Source organism: Pleurodeles waltl, chromosome 5 (genome assembly GCF_031143425.1).
Source record: "Pleurodeles waltl isolate 20211129_DDA chromosome 5, aPleWal1.hap1.20221129, whole genome shotgun sequence".
Lineage (NCBI taxonomy): Eukaryota > Metazoa > Chordata > Amphibia > Caudata > Salamandridae > Pleurodeles > Pleurodeles waltl.
In genome coordinates this window covers 1463999545-1464021134 of record NC_090444.1, presented here as the reverse complement: position 1 = coordinate 1464021134, position 21590 = coordinate 1463999545, and positions in this window count along the sequence as shown.

Here is a 21590-nt window from a genome sequence, read left to right as displayed (position 1 = left end):
ACAGGGGTATCACACGGAGGCAAGGAAAATCCGGTGGGAGAAGGTGCGCCATCACCTGGTCCGGGTCTACGGGAGCATGCGCAATGTCCATCAATTGAAGCACCGCTGGGCAGATCATATAACCAGGGAACAGGACCTGCTGGACCACCTGGGAATCAGGATTGGTGGCCATGTTGGTGAGTACAAATCAATTACATGGGAATAATAGAAATCTGTGTGGGAACAGGTGATGATTGTTACCCAATCTGCTAGATAAGTAGCTGACTGTGTGTAATGCTAGGGAAACCTAGGCCCATGTTTATACACATATATCCCCATTTTTTAACCACATTTTCACGCAAAAACAGCAGCAACTTACAACAAATATCTGTATTTTGCAAGTTTGCCCCCACTCTGCGTGACAACATGATGCAGATGCTGCGCTACAAAGGTATAGATATGTGCCCTAATGTGTATTTGTTGCACAATGTGTATGAAGACCAATGCTAGCAGTCAGATGGCTCATTTTTTCTACACATACCAGATGCCTGTAGCTGTATGTAATGTAGTGTTGCATTTGTGTCAGACAAGCAACACGTTAACGGCTCTATTTGTACTCTACAGGTCATAATGGCCAGTGAGTAAGTCATGTAGAAACAACATACCTACATATGTAGACGCCATAGCTAGACAGAAAATTTGAAACCCATGATGATGCTATACATGTGTGGTGCATTCACGTCACATGAAGTTAGATATGTTGTCCACAGATATGTCACATGTGTGTGTGGTTGCTGTGTCTTGAACATGTCCACCTAGCCAGTTTGATTGTGAGTGGTCATGCAGTCCTCATTGAACCAGTTTTGGGATGTCTCTCTGGGATGCACATGCTGAGATGTATGGATAACATTATTGTTGGGGCATACTAATGGAGGGTTAACTTGGACGACACATGACTGTCCTGGCCACTGCATGTGTGTAGTAGGGTGTGTAACTGTAGCAGGAGACTCATCCAATGTTAATGTTGAATACAAAGTCATCCATGCAGTATGAGCATGTGGGAAAGTGTATCATTACCATGTCATATTCACACAGTGTCATTGTAACAGAAATTATTTGTCAGTTCACCCAGTCTGAGTATATTCTTCCTTTCATGCTTTACAGGTGGACCAGCCCCGTACACTGTGGGAGAGGTGGCACATTTTGAGGACCCTGATACCTACAGTGAGTGTCGCCTGAGTGCTATTTTCATTGTTTGGTAATGAAGCATGATGGACTACTGTGTGTTCAAGAGAATTCATGATTTGATGCGCTGGCCGTTCATTGGCATTGTTGTTTTAGTGTTATATCAAATAGGACTTATGTTTCTGTAAAGCAATACCTAGCCATCTCTCAGATTGAGGGGCTGTAGGTCAGTCCAGTTGGGCCGCAATGGGGAATGGGATGACTCATTTGGAATACACTGGTCAATGTAAGACTTGGTCGGGGACTTGGCATGAACTGAGTCTGCATATCAGACTGACAGTCTCCCATATAGCTTAGGCACATGGCTTTGATGACAAGTGCTTCTTCCTAGTTGAGGATGGACTGTGTACACTGTAGGTTGGATCTTCCGGGGGCATGTACTTCCACAAGGTGAACTAGAAGTGTGTGTGACTTGAGTGCAATGGCCTAAGTGTTCTGTCGAATCATGAGAATGGGTGTTCTACCTCCTCTGTGTGTGTTGTAAAACATGCCTCACTGATAGTATGTCACGTTGGCCTAAGTAATATCATCTTGACATGTGTGGACCTTGGATGTGACAATGTTTGGCTGACTCCAACGTGTTGCTAGCCATTCATAGGTGTTGTGTGTGAAGGAACATACTTGTTGAACTTTCTATACACTCCTGGGTGTGCATTGAACATGGGATTGTTGGTTGTTCTTCCCACACCACCCTCAAAGACTGGCATGTTAATGTGAAACAGGGTACCTAGGACTGTAGCAACCAGTATGTTACACGTACTTGACACCTTTTGTGACTTGAGTTAGTACCTAGGGCCAGATGTTGCAAACTGTTAACAAGTTGCAAAGGTCATAAATTTCTGTTTGTGAGTTGCAAACGTCTGTTTCCTATTCCGAAATGTATTTGGTGATAATGAACATATTTGCTAAATGCTTTTCCAAATCCAAAATATGAAGGGGTTTTCCAGACCTATTTGCAACTCACAGTGGTATGCAATTCCATTTGCAACCGAGTACGTGGTTGCAAAGTGAGTCGCAGTTATCATCCACTTGAAGTGGATGGTGACCCACTTGCTAACTGGGGTCCCCATTGTAACCCTTCACCTTTGTGAGTGGACCTAAATAATCCTGGTCAAAATGAGCCAGTGGTCCAAGGGACCACAAACTGATGTGAAATGATCCAAGATTGAAGTTGTTGTAATTTATTTCTAAGTGCAGCTCATTTTCCTTTCAGGTCAACGGCCTACACTTGGGGAAAAATAACCTGCTTTATTTAAAAGCAATCACGGCCATGGAGGTCTGCTGTTCCCAGCAGGCCTCCATCCCCGTGAGTGCCCATAGTCGCTAAGGTGGCGCAACTTGGAACCCACATCATTGATGTTAATGAGGTGGGTCTTAGCGACCCCATAGCGACTCGCAGACGGTGTCAGAGACACCGTTCTGCATTGCAAATTGCTAGTCGCATTTTCCAAATTCCTACATCTGGCCCCTAGTGTAGACATTTGGTTATGGCCCATGGGTTCAATCTTAGCACACAACTAATTCCAAATGGCATTGAGTGAGGAGTGTGATTGTTATCCCATAGAGTGACATATGTAGTGAAGTCAGTATGCGGAAGAGGTGCTGCCATGATGTCAAATGCCTTAGGTATGATTTGGATGAGTAGTTTAGGGTGATGTCATCCATCATGTAGAGACATGGATATGCTAGGTGTGATATGCCCTTATGTATGCATGCTTCACATGTACTTCCTCTGAGCCCTTCCGTGAACTATGTTGTGACAATTGCTGCAACTAATAAATTTCTAGTAATGTACAAATAACCCATTGTGCTATTCCACCCAATGCAAATCCAAAGGTAAATATTTGCCTTTTCTCTTCACAGCTGCAAACATGAGTGCCGCAGATCGCAACCATTTTGAGCAGCGTGCCATGAGATACAGGCACATCCTGCAGGTGCAGTGTGGGTATCGGAGGATGGGCCGCAAGTACCAATCTGATCGGGCCTCCGGGGCGTGGTGGGCCACACCACAGGCTCCCCCGACATTGCCACCAACAACCACCAACAGCACATCCACCAGGTCTGCCCAAGTGGACCCAGCAACGTCTGCAGCAATGGACCCTGCATCTTTCTCCAGACCTGGACCCAGCCGTGTGGTGGTAGCAGGACTGTCCCGTGGCCAACCAACTCCTGCCACAACATCTACCTCCGCCGGCACGCAAACCAGCACAGACCCTCCTGTGGACCCAGCTGCCTTCCTGGCATTGACCAGAAAATTGGACAAGTTAGTGAAAAAGGTGGACAACCTGAGTGAGGACATGAGTTACATCAAAAAGAGGGTCCGCTCCATCAGGCGCACACTACGGAGGGCAAACTTATAGCACGTTTGCCCTCTTGAACTTTTACCCCTCCCCTCTCACCTCTTTCCTATTTTCTACTGTTAGTTGGGTTTTGGGGATTAGTATTAGGATAAGTATAGGTAATTAGCTTAGTTAGTGTTAGGGAAGAGGGTGGGGGGTCCTTATTCTTTCTATCTTATTTTTTTGTGTGGGTGGGGGGCAATGTTGGGATTCATGTTTAAAAAAATTAAATAAAAAAAAAATATATATATATTCTGAAAATTCCAAAAAATATATATGTTTGTTTAGGATAGTATAGTATGTGTGTAGGTTAGTTAGTGTTGTCCTGCATGTGTCCTGTCTCATAATGGTGGGTGGGGGGTTGATGTTTAGATCGTTTCGTTACATGTGTAGAGTAAGTTTAGCTTAGGTTAGTTAGGGACAGTTGTGGGTTATTAGTAGTCAGGTTAGATTAGTGTAGGTTTACCTTTCCCTTAGTTGCCTCTTGTATTACTCGATTGAAATAAATATATAGTTAACTCTTTACATGATGCGCTAGGTGCTACTTTATCATGGCCTTGTCATCAGTGTAGCAGAATGTTTTAGTATGACATTTGTGTCATATGCTCACCATCCCCAGGAAATGGAGGTTTAACATCCCAGCTACCCGTGTGCTAACTTGTTAAGTATCCACCATTTGGGCGACCCACCATTGGTAGTGTGCATTGATCACCAAGGTTTTGTTTTGGTATGTATCCTACTTCACAAAGAGTGCTTCCAGACTTGTTAATGTGGGTAAATTGATAGGTCGGACAGCAGTGTGAAGTTCAGGGAGATCTTTGTAGATGAGGAGTTGTTCACACTCTTGTATTGTTGCTTTCATTGCTGACCTACATCATGTGTGTACTGATTCAGCATGACTTTCCTTCATGGAAGCATACTCCGTAAGGGTGATTGATGCAGTGTAATTTGTTCATGATTCCTTACATTATGCGGCATTAATTCTTATTTAAGTATTGCATGGTGCCTACATTTCTCAGCCATCATTTGTTCTCTGGAATAGCGATAGATGGTGCATCATTCTGTCCAACACAGCATGATTGTGTGTGCTTAGTTCCTTCATCAGTGATTTTACTCAGTATGGTAAGGCTATGATGCAATCCTGGCCACTGCACAGATGTTTCAGTATACATGAAATCAGGACAGTAGTATAGAGAATCAACATGGTTCCCACACAGCCACTTTGGAGTTAGGTACTGCACAGTTGAAGTGTGAAATGAAACAGAGACACAATAGGTGTGCAAGTGCTATTTATTTATAGGTGTTGTAGTGCAAATTGTCCATTCACCATATTTGCAGAGTCCGTTCTGGTGCATTCTTACATGGTGATCCTACAGAAGGGGTGTGGATGATGCTCATGACATGCTGGGCTGATGTCACAGACAGTGCAGAGGGACAGGAATTGGCAAATAGTAGGAGAGAGACATTCACTGGCAATGGGGACAAGTCATACAGTGGATTGCCAAACAGTCATTGAGTGTAGTTGTTGTGAGACTGGCCTTTGACAAAACGTAGGACCTTGGTCAGAGTAGGCCATGGTGCAGGGACTAGGGCTTCCGGGTACTCTTCCGGGTGAATGTTATCTGTTCCATGTCTTCTTCTTCTGATATGTGTGTTGCCTGGTGTGTCCTTGTTGTTGTTGGTTGTGAAGGGGCAACACACACCTCAGTGTTAGAAGACATGGAGGAAGACATCCCGGGGGCTGCTCCCTGTGGAGTTATGAAGGGCAGTACAGCAGCAAGGAGGGCCTGCTGGTTTTTCAGAATGGCAGCCACATCACGATGGTAGGCAGCCAGGTCCGCCCTGAGGGGTTCTATGTTGCATTCGTGCACACGTTGACTGCCTTGCAGTTGTTGTGTCAACTGGATGACAGCTGTGCAGATTTCCTTCTGTGTTTTTAAAAGTTCCTGCAAGAGCGATGTTCGGGCTTGCATAGCAGCTGCCTGATCAGCAGTAGATATCATGCACGAACGCACCCCCTCAAGGCTGGCTGCCATAGTTTGCATCCCCACCCGCATCTCCTTGGCCAGCTCCCGCTGTACCCCAACAACGGTTCTTTCGAAGCTGGTGCCAGTGTCGTCAGAGTCCTCAGCTGTGTTGGAGCTGGCAGGTCTTACAATTGGGGTGGCGGGTGGTTCTCCTGTGGTGGCTGCTTCTTCTGTGCTCCTCCTTGTGACTGAAGGTGGGGTTTGGAGGCTTTCAAGGACCATTTGAATGGTCTCCTGTGGGATGTTTATGGGCTCGTCATCCATGTCTTCAGGGAACTCAGGGACAGGCATATCGGCAGGAGATCCGTGTTCCTCTGCAATGAAACAGGGTACAATTAGTGTGTCTGTGTTGTGACAATTTTGCACTAAGATACAAGCCTTTGGATGCCTTAACTTTGTGCTCTGTGTTTGTCTTGGTATCTGCTGTCCGTCATAGGGCATTGTTGTAGGCCTATGGCCCACCTGTGTGTCACATGTATGATATGGAGCTATCAGACATGTCTGCCTGATCGCCTCTAGGTGTTGCTTTGTAACTGTTTAGGAATAGGCGTGTTTTTGTCCTACTCCTCCCTCGGTGTTTTACTATTGGTATGGAGGGACATTTTGTTGGGTGGGCTCTCATTATCCTACATGTGATTACTGGCTTTCTAGGCAGCAGGATAGCTAATGGTGTGGGGGACTAAGTCTGACCCACTTGTAAATAACTCAGTCACCCTGATATTTCTTTTTGCTCAGACTAACTAGCAGTGCCTCTGGTCTTCCACAGCAAAGGAATGTTTAGACATCCGAGCGCATGACATCTTTGAAACTTTTCAGGGAAGTGGTGGTCACTCAGATCCTACACAATTGTCTCTTTTCCGGTATGTTCCCATACACAAATGACAAAGACAGTATTTGTTTAATATGAGGTTTAATAGTACAACTGACTTGTTGATATTTAGGTGTGAGCCACAATAACCCAAACAATACACACTGTTAGAATTGAAATAGTCCGCAGGAGAGTAATACATTAGTACACAGCTATCATGGTTGTAACAGTTTCTACTCTCCCTCTGCTTGTTCTATGTATAGCACAGCATGTTACGTTTGGAGCTTGCCTGTCGGAATCACTGGGGAGACATCATCCCTCATATCAGAGGAATGGCCTGTGATCTGGTTGTGCATCAGCAGCAAGGCAGGAAGCATCTAGTTGTGTTTCTCAGTTTGGAAACTCCCTCTTGCGTGTCTTGGGACAAGGAAGTGATTTTATAAGTCATATGTCATCGTGATGACGAAGTTTCCCTACGCAGGAATGCCCAATCTTAACCCCTACCACATCTATCAGCAATGTACCAGACTGTATCCTTGACTGGGGCACAGAGTGAATATGTTCTGGCAAACTCCAGTGCAGAAGTAGGCAAAACAGTGTGATTTGACTAATTTACAACACCCTAGGACTGGCTATTTGCTATATTAACTGATAGGAAGGCCAATGAGAAGCATTTAGTGCAAAGTGCTCTGAGGCTCTTAGATGTGAGCAAATGAGTAAAAGTACATTCAGGGTAAGGTGCACAAAGGCCTACAGCCTGAGGCTAATGCGCAATGTATACGTTACACTTGCCACAATACACTTTGACTGACTGTGGGTGTTGTGACTGCCCTGCCAGCACACTTGCCTCTCAGGACCTGCCCTATACACTTTTTATTCACATTGCATGAACTGTACATGTTACGTGGCATTACCTATGCATGTTAATGTTAGGATGTGGTATGGATGTAAACATTGTTGATGTTTGAAGATGATGTTGGGTCATGTGTGTTTAATTGGATTGGCCTGTTTATCGTATGTAGGTCCTATTTGGTTGTCAGACTTTGCAGGTGTGTTTCAGTGACCAGTTGCCTGTGTCCCCTCCTCAGGTGTTGTCTGAGCAGTATGACATTAGTGATGTAGCCTTGTTAGCCAGGCACGTGAGGGACCCTGACGTATGCAGCATGTGTGTGTCGTTAGTGCTGTGTGGCTCCAATTGCTGTTTACATTGGCTTATGTATGTGTCAGGTATGGACATTCGGCATTTGAGTGTACTGGTGCCTTTGTCTTATTTCTATGAATTGGTGCGGATGTTATCCTCACCCCCTAATTTGGGTATGTATATTCCATGAGGAGGTTCCTGCCATTTGGTACTGCAGCTGCACAGAGATGAGAAGTGTTATTGTAAGCTGTTGTGGCAGTTACATTGCAGTTGTTATTTTGGCTACTGGATTACTGATAGGGACCTAGTTGATGTGGGATAGATTTTACAAAACAAGTGCCTGGATGTGAGTTTCAGGTAGTTGCCTTCCCACCTGTCGCTGCTTTCCCTTGGCTCTATTGTTGTCATTACAGGATGTCCCCATGGGACTGTTGTTGTTGCTGTATTTTGTCGTGCCCCAGCTTCAGTCTGTGCTGGGCATGCCCCCCTGCTGTGCCCCTTTACCCATGCCAGTTCTTATATGTGCAGACTTACATGCATTGTGTAGTAGGTATTTCCCCCCCTGTTACAGTCTACATTATTGCAATGTAATTCCCCATGCAACTTACCCTGCATGTGCGTTGTGTCGTGGTAGTCTGCGCTGTCCTGTCCTTGAATCCCTGTGACGATCTCCTCCGGGATGACGGCTGCGACCATCTCCTCCATGTGGTCCAGGGCCTCCTGTTGTGCTGGACTCCCCCCTCCAGTCTGCATTGCTGCCTTCCTGTTCCTGGCCATTTTCTCTTTTGTCCTACGTTTGCAGTCATGCCAGCGTTTCTTACACTCAGTGACTGTGCGGCGTTCTTCAGCCACACTGTTGATCTTGTCCACTATTTGTTTCCATATGGCCTCTCTCCTACTGAGTGGCAATTTAGAGGAGATGAAAAGTTGGTGCTGGTGTCACCTCTTTCACCAGAATTTCCTGCTCCTCTTCACTGAAGCGACACTTTCTTTTTTTTTTGAAAAATTCCTGGTTCCTGTATGGATCCTCCTGGCTGGTTCCTGGTCTGCTGTCATCCTCCTGGGGTCTGTAGTGGCCTCTGGGATCCATTTTGGCTCTCCTCTGCTGAAGGGCAGTTTTCGCGCAAAAATTTAATGCAATAGCGTGAAAAAAAACAGCGATTTCCGGATTGCGCTGTCGTAAATCGACCCACAGTGATGTGCGTCGCCTTTACGTTGGTTTCCTTTACGACGGAAACGCCGCTGTGTGCGTCTCAAAATAATGACTTCCACCTGTTGGTTGCGCCGCCGTACGTCAAAGTATAAATTTGACGCCCGCACGGCGCTTCAAAATGGAGTTAGACGGCGCTAATTTTTTTGACGCAAAACTGCGTTAGCGCAGTTTTGCGTCAAAAAGTATAAATATGGCCCTTAGGGTTTTCACCTTTCATTTGTTTAAGCCATAATAGAGGTTTGTGGTCTGTTTGAACAATAAAGTGAGTACCAAAGAGGTATGATCTCAACTTTTTCAAGGCCCAGACCACAGCAAAGGCCTCCCTCTCTATGGCAGACCAACACTTTTCTCTAACATGTCTAAGATCATGGTATTGTCCCCCCATTCCAAATCTGGTATTGGGTAGCCAATTCCATGCATCCTGGGGGCTCCACTATGGACCCCCAGTACTGCCAAACCATCACTCTGAGGCTTGCACTGCAGCTACAGCTACAGCTGCTGCCACCTCACAGACAGGGTTCTGCCCTCCTGGGGTCTGGGCAGCCCTGTCCCAGGAAGGCAGAACAAAGCATTTCCTCTGTGAGCAGGGTGTTACACCCTCTCCCTTTGGAAATAGGTGTTAAAGGCTAGGGAGAGGTAGCCTCTCCCAGCCTATGTAAATACTTTGAAGGGCACAGATTGTGCCCTTCTTGCATTAGCCAGTCTACACCGGTGTATGGAAGCCCAGTCCCTGCTCTGGCGCGAAACTGGAGAAAGGAAAGGGAAGTGACCACTCCCCTGTCCATCACTGCCCCAGGGGTAGTGCCCAGAGCTCCTCCAGTGTGTCTTAGACCTCTGCCATTTTCAGAGGTGTGGGGACACTCTGGAGGCCTCTGAGTGGCAAGTGGCAGCAGGTGATGTCACAGACCCCTCCTGATATGTTCATACATGAATAGGTAGCCAATCCTCCTCCAAGGGCTATTTAGGGTCTCTCCTGTGGGCTTCTCTTCAGATTAATTAAGACCTGCAAGAATCCAGCAGGACTCCTCTGCACTTCTCTTTATGACTTCTGCCAAGGATAGACGGCTGACTGCTCCAGGACGCCTGCAAAACTGCAACAAAGTACCCAGAAGACTACCAGCGACACTGTAGCACCTAATCCTGCCGGATTTCTTGACTGTTTCCTGGTGGTGCATGCTCTGGGGGCTGATTGCCTTCATCCTGCACTGGAAGCCATGACGAAATCACCTGTGGGTTGACGGAATCTTCCCACTGCTCTGGCAGGCACCAAACTTCAGCTTCACCGGTACTCTGGGTCCCCTCTTATCCTGATGAGCTTGGCCCCTGGAACACAAGTGGTGGACCCAAGTGACTCAGACTGTCCAGTGGTCCAACTGTCTGAATTTGGAGGAGGTAAAGCCTTGCATCCCCTCCCCAGACAGTAATCCTGTGCACATATGTGATCTGCAGCTACAAGGGATTTAGTGCACATTTCCAAGAAACCCTGCATGCGCAGCTGAGCCTAGGTCCCCAGCACTCCGTCCTGTGATGCTCAGCTCCCTGAGTTGACCTCCGGTGTCGTGGGACCTCTCTTTGCAGTGTTGATATGACCGCCGTGATCAGTCTTCTTGAACCCATGTTCAAGGACTTCTGTTGGTGCTTCCCTCCTTCCAGTGGGCTTTCTATATTGGTGAGGGCCCCCTCTGTCTCCTTACCTGAGTGGGGACATCATGGTCCTTCCTGGGCCCAGGCAGCACCCCTTTTCTTCAACTGCAACTCTTGCAGGTAGCAAGGCTTGCTTGTGGTATTTTGCCAAGGAAACAACTCTGTGTCCTCCAGAACACAGTGGGACATCTTCTGCACAAAGCAGAACCTCCTACCTCCTTTTGTTGGTGCAAAACCATCATCTTTTTCCAACCAGAGGCAGACATTTTGCACCTTCATCCTGGGTTTAGTGGGCTCCTGCCCCCCCGGACACTTTAGCGACTCTTGGACTTGGTCCCCTTCCTTTGCAGGTCTTCAGGTCCAGGAATCTGTCTTCAGTGCTTTGCAGTCTGTTGTGGTCCTTGCAAAATCCTTTATCACAACTTTAGTGTGATTTGGGGGAAATAGTAGTACTTTACTCCTACTTTCCTGGGTCCTGGGGTGGGGTCTCCTTTACACCCTTGGTGTTTTCTCACACTCACAGAAACCCTCTACATACTACACTTGCCTAGGGATGTATTTGTGGTTCGCATTCCACTTACTTAGTATATGGTTTGTGTTGCCCCTGGGCCTATTGCATCCAATTGTGTTTTACAGTGATTGCACTACTTTCTGACAGTTTTACTTACCTGATTTGGTTAGTTGTGTATATTTTGTGTATGTTACTTATCTCCTAAGGGAGTATATCCTCTGGGATATTTTTGGCACATTGTCACTAAAATAAAGTACCTTAATTTTTAGTAACTATAAGTATTGTCTTTTTTATGATATAGTACCTATATCGTATAAGTGGTATTGCATGAGCTTTGCATATCTCCTAGTTCAGCCTTGGCTGCTCTGCTATAGCTACCTCTGTCGGCCTAAGCTGCTAGAACACTACTACACTCTACTAATAAGGGATAACTGGACCTGGTATAAGGTGTAAGTACCACTGGTACCCACCACAAGCCAGGCCAGCCTCCTACACTTTGGAGGTGGGGTAAAAAAATAATAATAATAATTTTAATATCATTAAACTAATTAAATATTCAATTCAAAATTAAGTTGACTTTGACCAGAAGCTGAAGAGTTGGCTCTTCAAATAAGTCCCTCTCCCTGGACTAGTTTCACACATCTGCGAAGCACCAGCATACCATCATGAGTGATAGTACACTATACGTATGCACATAACATAAAAACATAACATACGTACATAACATAACACAACGTAATATTGACATGGTCCCTTTTATTGGAGTGTTTTTGATATAAGGCACTGTCATTTATCATTGCTGGCAGTGGCCTTGAGTGAAGTACCTTAGGCCCTGCTACATTTTTCTTTACAAATTAAGCACTGGCCTTAGTACTAGCATCAACCACCTAATAGTAGTGTCTTTCATTCAATTGTCCCATTACCTACCAATTGCAGTTCACATAATCTATCACTAGAATTTCCTCCCTTTGCCACTTGGTAGATTACAAGCCTTTCTTAGGCTCGACAAGTATTTTCTTCACAAATTTCTTTAAATTAATTCAAAATACGATAACATGTTAAGTACACATCAAGGTCCTTCAGTGCCAAATCACAAAATATATCAATAACAATAACAATATCTAATGCTAAATTTGGAATAAAGTTGGACTTCATTTACAGACCACTTATTCCAGGAAATGTTATTAATACCTAACTCTTAGGCTAATTCCTCACTATCTTCTCTCTGGTGGTCATCAAGCTAGCATCATATGTGACTTACGTGTTCTTAGATTTGGATTTTTGTCAAAGTACTTCAATCTGATTTTTGTACATAAATCTTAATAGATCAGCCTGTGCTTCTAAGTTCCTTGTTGGTGCTAGGCATACTTTCTGTAATACTATTAAGGGAAAATACAAGATGATTCCTCCTTATAATAGAATAATTGTGAAACAGAGGATGCAGTACAGGTGGCAGTGAAGTTAAGTGTGTACTCTATTATAAAGAAGCAATTTACAGACTAAGCTTGAACCTATTTTGGATGTATTTTTATATTTTACAGATGGACCTTACCATGAGTCTTTAAAAGTTGACGATACGCCATGTTATGGGGAACAAAATTGAAAAAAATGAGTGCGTCATTCATAATATGTATGATGGGAACCGTTTTCTTACAAAACACAATACATTTTTTACTTTTACAGAGCTAAACAATTTAAAGGTCGAGAACATGAATGAAATATAATGAACATGGTTTGAATTACTTTTGGGGGTGAGTTAAGTTAAAATAATTAAATCATATGGAATTGCAGAGAAAGTTTATTGAAAAAGATGCAGTACTCTTAAGAGCTTTAAAATTATGCAATATATTCTGCTTACAATTAGAACAGTGATATTAGTAAAATGGATTTATGGAGGAGGTTAGTGTTAGAACCTATTACAGAAGAATTACATTGAATGTCACTTCAGTAAAGGTGATTGAGAGATCTCCAGAAAAAAAAAAAAGAACATCATAAAGGAAAAATTGCAGAATACACTACAAAAGAGGCCGAAGGTTGAGGTTGATGCTGAGGTTTCTGGAAGTAAGATTAGTAGAGGTTCCATAACAAATAAATTAATTTGGTGAAGCTGATCTCACAAATGGAGATACCTCATTCAGCTAAATTCTTGAGATGTACTTATATTGCACTCCGTACATAAATTAACATACTAGCTGAATGGGAATCTTTGAATAAATCGAGTAAATTAAAAAAAAAAAAGGAGTCACTGGATCCACAATTCCTTTATCATAAACTTCACCAGCATGGCCTTTAAGAACAACCACGGTCTGCGTTACCTGTTACAGTCTCCAGGCCTTATTTTAGGAGTCAAGGATTGGCAAATCCTGAAAAGTATTGTGACTCCTGTAGAAAATTGGGACATTAGTTGTGTGGCTTGCACAATTAGTAGGTCCACAATTCTCCTTGCAAGGAACCAAGTACCCCATTGTAGCACTTGATTCTCTCAGGGTAGTGAAGCAGAGCAATCCATGGCCTACCCTGGGGGGGGGGAGGTGGTGTGTGCTAGTAATCACCATTAACTAGCATGAAAAAACATCACTCAATAAATCAATGCCCATTCTGTGTCTTTTCTTTAGAAAAAGGAAAAGTAAATTAATTACATACATACTACTGAATACTATGTAGTAATTTACAAATCTGTACATAGGCAGATGGTAAATACCATAAATGACACTGCATAATCATCTTTGATGCCTGTAAATGGGTCACACAAACATATAAAGTAAACCTATTGGCTTGGTGAAAGGTTTATGATCTACAAACCATTTGTAAAATACATCATTTGTTAGGTAAATGCAACCAGCAATAATAATCATCAGGTGTAAATACACATATTAATGTTAATAAACCGTATTCACTTTGATCAGTATACAATGTCAACATTATTATACCAATAAAGTGTTTAGAATTACCAAAACACATGCCTGGGTGTTTTTATTAAAACTTTTCAACCTTGAAAATACAATCATAAAGACAGGCCCTAGAGAGCATCTCATTTTAACTACCCACATGCAACCATAAACATAGGCCCTAGAGGACACTGTACATATTTGCTGTCTTTAAGCATATTCAGGCCACAATAAATGCAACTAGAGAATGAGCCCCTAGAAGGTGCCATGAGCAGCAGTTCCAACCTTGGGGGTGCTTTAAAACACTGCAGAATACTGGAGGGGCCTTGAACTCAATGAATCCTTAAACCTAGGGGACATTGATTAAAAATTCCTTAGGTGGGGCTGCTTCAGAACTGCAGCCCCCATGCTTCCTTAATCACATTGATGGTGCCCCTGCCATCCTGTGGCCACAATGAGTAGAGAAAATAAGGCAGGTTAAAGAGCCCTGCAGGGCACTATGGGGTGATCCATCCAAAGCAGTGCATATGATAAGAGCAGCTTCCCGGCTGCAATGGGGAGAACCCTTGCTTTTTCTTTGTTTCAAATGTGTCATTATGCTGCATAGCTTTTTATCTTTTCTAAAAAGAAATTGGGGTACCCAGAACCACCTGAGCACCCCATGCCTCAAGTTGTTGGGGTCAGTCAAGGAAGCCCACCCCTCACTGCCCCATTGGTGTCTGTGCAGCATGCATCTCCATGTGCCGCTGCGGGAGCAGGCAGCTTCTCGGGCCTTACCAGCTCCTGCGGGCAGGGTGAAGCTTTCTGTGGAGGCTGCCTCACTCCCTCCACCACTAAGCACGGGTAGCGAGGGAGAGGCCATCACCATTGGGTGGCATGCCAGCACTCCCCATCCCAGCCCCTGTTGAAAAAAAGTTAGAGTTTAGGGAAGGGCCCCCCTCATGCACACACACCCAAGGAAATTTAATAAATACATACCGCACCACCCCACAACCCCAGGTTCACCATGGCAGTAACTAAAGGATGATGCAGTGGAGCCCCATACATTCTGTTAGGCAAAGGGGGTTGAAAGGTCACCAATCTTAAAAATGTCAGAACCCCGGGCTCTATTAGGATGATTTTGATGATCATGAGCTCATTTTACTCCTAGTGGTGAGACCTAGTCACCAGGGGCAGCAGACCTCCTCACTTCCAAAGTAGCATAATCCAGAGAGAGCTGGTTTTCCTGGCTCTCTATGCCTGCTATCCTTCTGGTCTTTGTCTCTGGGTGCAGAAGTCCAGGGCTTTCCCCCACCGGGCTCCTAGGGGGTGTAAAGGGGCAGCTCCTGGTGTCAACTGGTCAGAGTCCTCAGTCCTTTGTGGTGTCAGGGATTTCTTCCTTCCATTTGACTATGGCAGGCCCTGGTGCAGCAACAAAGTGTGGAGAAATCATCAATCAAGAGTCTCCCCCTTCAGCAAGAGTTTTTAAATGGGAGTGGAAGGCTCCACAAGCCAGGCACCAGTGGCCAATTCTAGGGTGCCACATTGCCTCTCTACTCCTGTCCCAACCCTCCTGCACAGTATGCTGGGACAGTTCAAAATGGTGTCATCCAGGAGTCACTAGTAACATCTCCCCTAGCGGACTCCGCTCCACCTTTCATTGACATAAAGGCCAGGTCCTTCCTCCCTAAATCTTCAAAGGGGAGACCCCTACTGTGTTGGCTTCAGAGGTCTGAGCTCCCACATTTGCTCAGGCCCATTCCTGATGCAGTGTAACAGCTGATTAATTGATGCTGTTACTTCAGCCCCACCCCATTGCTCCTCATGAGGTGAGTGAAGCACTGTCAATTGCTCTCTTTTTGTGGAGAAGCCTATGTTCCTGCTCAGGGATAGAAATGTAATTAACCTGGCACAGCAGGGTGACAAAGGCCTGGGCTCTGATTCTGAACTGAGCTAGAGAAATATGACAATTCCAGATGACCCATAAAGTGTAAAGTTATCCTTATGGAACTTGCAGATTTTTTTTTCTTACATAGGTACAACCCCATTTCAATATGTCAATGATCTCTGTAGACCAAAGTGAAGGGAAAATGCACTCCAAAGCAGTTACCTTAAACTTAAAAGGTGGACAATATCAGTACATATGTGCAGTCCTTTTGCCATGTGATTGCTGTCAGTGAGACACATGTAGTGAGACTCACCCTCAATAAAAAGTCTAAAACCAAGTGATCCAAAAAGCAGAAAATCTGGGCATATGAATAAGTGCAACCCAATTGTAACAGATTCATGTAGTACAAGCATCATGCCTCTGCAAATTGAACCCAGGGCAAACATGTCCAGCCCATGCATCTCCAGTCATTTTTTTACAGAATATGGAGCCAGAAAAATGATGAAGTATGGGTTGGAAAGCTTACCTGGGTTTGCAGTTAGCAGGTTTGATGCATTGGATTCACAGTCCCCAAAAAGGAACTACAAATCCATATTTGTTTTAAAAAAAACACTATAAAGCCAGGTGAATGGCCAAGTTATATTTGTCCAGCCCTATCAGCAGCAGATTGGCCACAGAGCCTGACCACAAGCTAGGCCTTGCTACCCACCTGCTGTCATTTGATGTAAGCCCTGGTCATAGACCCTGTGGCCACTTGCTATGCATGGTGGAAGGCCATGTGCAGTAGTGGTTGAAGCTTAAGTACGCCATTAAAAAGAAAAATTAAAATGAATGGAAAAACACAGTTAAAAACTGAGTTATGGTTCAACTTCAAATATGGAAACCAGTGAAATCTGTCTCTTTACCCTCTCCTATTTCTGAGGTTAATCAATTAGTCCAATTACCTTGCCAAAATCACATCATTTTTAACAGTCCTGAAGCATTTAAATGTAGCAATATAGCTCGTAATTTAGATATCATATGCAAGGCTTCACTCAATGCATAAGTAGGTAACATAGTTTAACGACAAGGACAAATTCAACATTATTTAAAGCCATACCCATCAGCATGTAAATATTTTTATATCAGTCTGCATTGTTGTTGCTAAGTTAATTCCTCTAAAAACTAACATTGGCAGGCACCATGGAATTCCTACCAACCCAGACATTTCTGAAAACTAGACATGCAGGGGAGTCTAGTGTGGTGTGGTTTGCACGGCTCTCATTTTTTATATCCTAGAATGCCCTGCAAACTTCTAACGTTGACCAAAATGACAGAATGTTATCACATTTTCTGAAGGAAAGTTCTACAATCTGCAGGAATGGACAAACCAGTATTCCTACTCATCTTCCAATAAAATGAGTGTAGGAAAGTCACCCTTTTTGCCCTCATCACCCCAATTCCTTGACAGATGCTGGTGTATCTTGACTCTGAAAGTACCCAGGGCTCTGCTAACCAGAACCAGGGCCAGTGCTCTGTCCTTTAAAGGTATATGGTAACTGGTATAATACTAATTGGCAAAGACAACCTACCTGTAAGCCCATAGTAAATGGTAGGGCTTAAAAGTTTAGAGACCCCGGTGGACATATTGCACTTAAGTGTGTACTTCTGTGGTGTATGGTATAATTTTAAAGCCAGGCATGCCTTGTAGGCTGGTTTTAGAATAAAACTATGTCCAAATTCGACTTTGGAATTAAAAGTACTTCCAAAGTCCTGAACTACCTTTTCATGACTTATAAGTCATACCTGAGTTCTGCCCTAGGTGTCCGAAGAGTACGGGGCATTGTTATATAAAGCAGGGCTAATATGAAAGATGTTTCATGTGCCTTAGTAAGGAAAAATGGCTAAAGCTGTTTTTCCCTATTGCGGTGCTGCTAGTCCCATAAGCTAATATAGGGAAGGCTTTATTAAATTGAACACATCTTTGCATTGGAGCATGCTAATAATACCAAAGTATCGAATGAATGGTCATGTTAAGTCCAAACAACTTGCAATGGTTGGATTTATAATAACTATTACAGGAAAGTAGTTTCAAAACATACTATCCTGAAGTAACCTATAACAGCCTTGTGGAAGCCTCTTCTAAATGGTCAGCCTTTGAGAGCCTGAGCCAAACTGTTCTCTAAGTAGGTGTGAAGAGGCTTGGGGCTGCAAAAATGCAGCCATTAGGTGAGAGGAAATTTGCTTCCTGGAGAAGCCAGTTAGAGGAACCAACCCAGATTTGTGGATAAATATAGAAGAGCTCCAGGAGCTCATCTGATCACTGCCTGGAACAACGGAAGTGGAAGGACTTCCTTGCATGACCCCTGGACTGCAACAAAAATTGCCTGTACTCAGAAAGACTGCACCTGCTGCACTTACAATGCTCCACCAACAAAGGACTGTTCCTGACTCAAAGAAAAAGGAGTGAACTCCTAGAGAACAGCCGTGGCTCCTCTGCTAAGGTGGAGGAGCACCTCCACTGCCCTCTCAGCAGTGAAACTATAAAAAATAAAATGATAATCACACAGGTTGTTTTCATTTTATTTCTCCTGCTGAGTTGAGTCAAGGGCAGTGTGGGGCTGGGCCATTGTGATGACAGCAGCTGCAGCAGGCCAAACCAACATGCACACTTGGATCTCTCCACCTGAGCTGTGGTTCACAGCTGGGTGGAGACAAAGCACAGGATCTCAGGGCCTGCCTGAGAATCCACCCAGAGCGCTTGTGCCAATCACAATACTGCTCCAATGCTGGTAAATAGTATTACCAGCATCAGAGCAGAATGTGAATTGACGTTGAGGCCTGGGTGTCTTGCTCTGGTCTATCGGGAGCTGAGAGAAGAGGTCCAGAAATACACAGTAGCGACTGGCAGGTAAGTGTTTTTTTTTTTCTCCCTCCCCCACGTTGCCCACTCTTCCCCCAGTGCTGACCCACCACTTATTTATTTCACTGCAGCCGCCACTACTTGATTAGGAACAGGTACAACAGAGCAGGAGGAAGTTGTATGAAAAGTCATGAAAGAGGAACACCCCAGCTCATCAGTGGCAACTGGAATTTTGCTGGGCTGTGCATTGTGGCAAATCGACTCCTAGCCCCCAAGAGGCAATCCAAGTCTCTGAACCCTTCTCCTGTCCTAGTGGACATTTATTCTCCCTAAAGGAACTCAGAATCAAAAAGATTTTAAAGTTTGGAAATGTTCTGCAAAGTTTTGCAGAAAAACTCCAAGAAGAGACCAACTTGACATTAAGAGTCAAACCACCGTCATTAACTCACGAATCAGCCTGACTGCACTGTTTGTCCCTTTGAAAGCACTGGAGTGCCTTGCCATTGACATTGAGGACAAAGACTTCCAGAGTCTCAGTGAGGCATCACGCTGCAGCAGGCTGTCATCGTCGAATTTGTATTCTGGATCAGATGAACTCAAGAACTTGTTATCAAGAGAAAAGCTCCAAGAAAAAGACTAAGGGCCTGATTCAGATCTTAACGGTGTTACCACCTATTAGGCCTGACAGCCTTAGGGTGGTCACCATTAACTTTCTGCCTGCCTCCCTCCACTTTTTGACACTGTTTTTGCTGGTTTTAAGACTTTGCACACTTTACCACTGCTAACCAGTGCTAAAGTTCATATGCTCTCTCCCTTAAAACATGGTGACATTGGCTCATACCCAGTTGACATATTTAATTTACTTATAAGTCCCTAGTAAAGTGCACTACATGTGTCCAGGGCCTGTAAATTAAATGCTTTTAGTGGGCCTGCAGCACTGATTGTGCCACCCACATAAGTAGCCACTTAACCATGTTTCAGGCCTGCCATTGCAAGGCCTGTGTGTGCAGTTTCACCGCCAATTCGACTTGGCATTTAAAAGTACTTGCCAAGCTTTAACATCCCCTTTTTCTACATATAAGCCACCCCTAAGGTAGGCCCTAGGTAACTCATAGTTCAGGGTGCTGTGTAGACAAACGGCAGGACATGTACCTGTGTAGTTTACATGTCCTGGTAGTGTAAAACTCCTACATTTGTTTTACACTGCTGTCAGGCCTGCTCCTTTCATAGGATAAAATTAAGGTTCATCTCATAAACTGTTTGAGGGGTAGATTATGATAGAAGGGGGTAAACAGATCATGTTTAGTATGGTCAGAATGGTAATGCAACATCTTGCTGACTGGTGAAGTTGGATTGTATATTACTATTTTTAGAAATGCCACTTTTAGAAAGTGAGCATTTCTCTGCAATTAAAACCTTCTGTGCCTTGCAATCCACGTCTGGTCTGGGTTGGTTGAGAGCTTCCTTGTGCATTCCACCCAGACAACTACATACATGCTCAGTCACACCTGCACTTATCTGCATACTGAATGGGTCTTCCTGGGCTGGAAGGGTGGAGGGCCTGACACTTACATTTCAAAGGACAGTGGACTGCCTTCACACAATGTACTGCCAAACCTCCTACTGGGACCCTGGCAGACAGGATTGTACTGAAAGGGGACCTTGTGCACTTCTAAGCCACTCTTTGAATTCTCCCCCACTTCAAAGGCACATTTGGGTATATAAACTGGGTCCTTGACCCTACTAACTCAGACATTTCTTGACAAGATACCTCCTGGGAAAGAAACTCTTAACCAGAACCTGCAACCTACCAAGAGAAGCTGCCTGGTTGCCCAAAGGACTCACCTGGACTGCTTTGCTGTAAAGGACTGCTGCCTTGCTGGTGCTCTGCTGCCTTGCTGCCCTCTGTCTCTGCTGAGAAGTACTCTTCAAGGGCTTGGATTGAGCTTGCCTCCTGCTTCCTGAAGTCACAGGGCCAAGAAGACTTCATCTCTGCAAAGAACTCCTTGTGCAGTGAAAATTGACGCACAGCCTGCTGGAATCAACGCACATCCTGCCCTGCGATGCGAAAATCACCACATCACTGACATGGAATGACACAGGCCGGCTCCCCGAGTGGAGTTCAACGCAGAGCCAGCATTGTGACCGTAACTTCAATGCAAGGTCACTGGAATGACACATCGCAGAACCGGAACGACGCAGCCTGACTTCCTGTGAGAGGAATCGACGCAGCGCCTGCCATGCAACAGAACTTTTGCTGCATCACTCACCAGATCAACGCAGCTCCTGTGACTTCATCCTGCATGTCCAGGATTTCTCCACATCATCCCTGGGGTGACCGGATACCCCGCAACCAAAAGAGGATTCAAGCCTGTGTGCTGGAAATCGACGCAAAGCCCTTGTTGGGTGGAAAAACATCGACGCATCATCTGTGTGCGCCTGGAGAAACTGATGCGCATCTCTCCGTTTTCCACGCATCTTCTCCTCTGCGGACCTGTGCGGATAATTTAGACGCAAACCAGGTGCTTTATGCTCGCAAGAGACACATTGCTTTAAGAACTAAAGACTCTATTTATCATTACAAAAGTGATATCTCAACTTGTATTTATCTAATCTTGATCATTTTGACCTTAATCTACTAAGATAAATATTCTATATTTTTCAATGTGGTGTATTTTTGTGGTGTTATACCATGTTATTGTATGATGCATTGCACAAATACTTTACACATTGCCTTCTAAGTTAAGCCTGACTGCTCAGTGCCAAGTTACCAGAGGGTGGGTACAGGATAATTTGGATTGTGTGTGATTTACCTTGACTAGCGGGAGGGTCCTTGCTTGGACAGGAGGCAACCTGACTGCCAACCAAAGACCCCATTTCTAACACTGTCAAACCGCAGCAGCAGTGGCCCCAAGAAGACCGTCAAATGGCCGGTGTTTATCCCACCATATTTACATGTTACAGTCCTATAGGCGGTGTAACTGTGGCAGTTTGCTATTGGAAGAAGGACATTGTGGGATCCAATGGACATCAGACAATGGCAGTGGCTGTGGAATAAAGGTAAGCCACACACACACTGCACCATT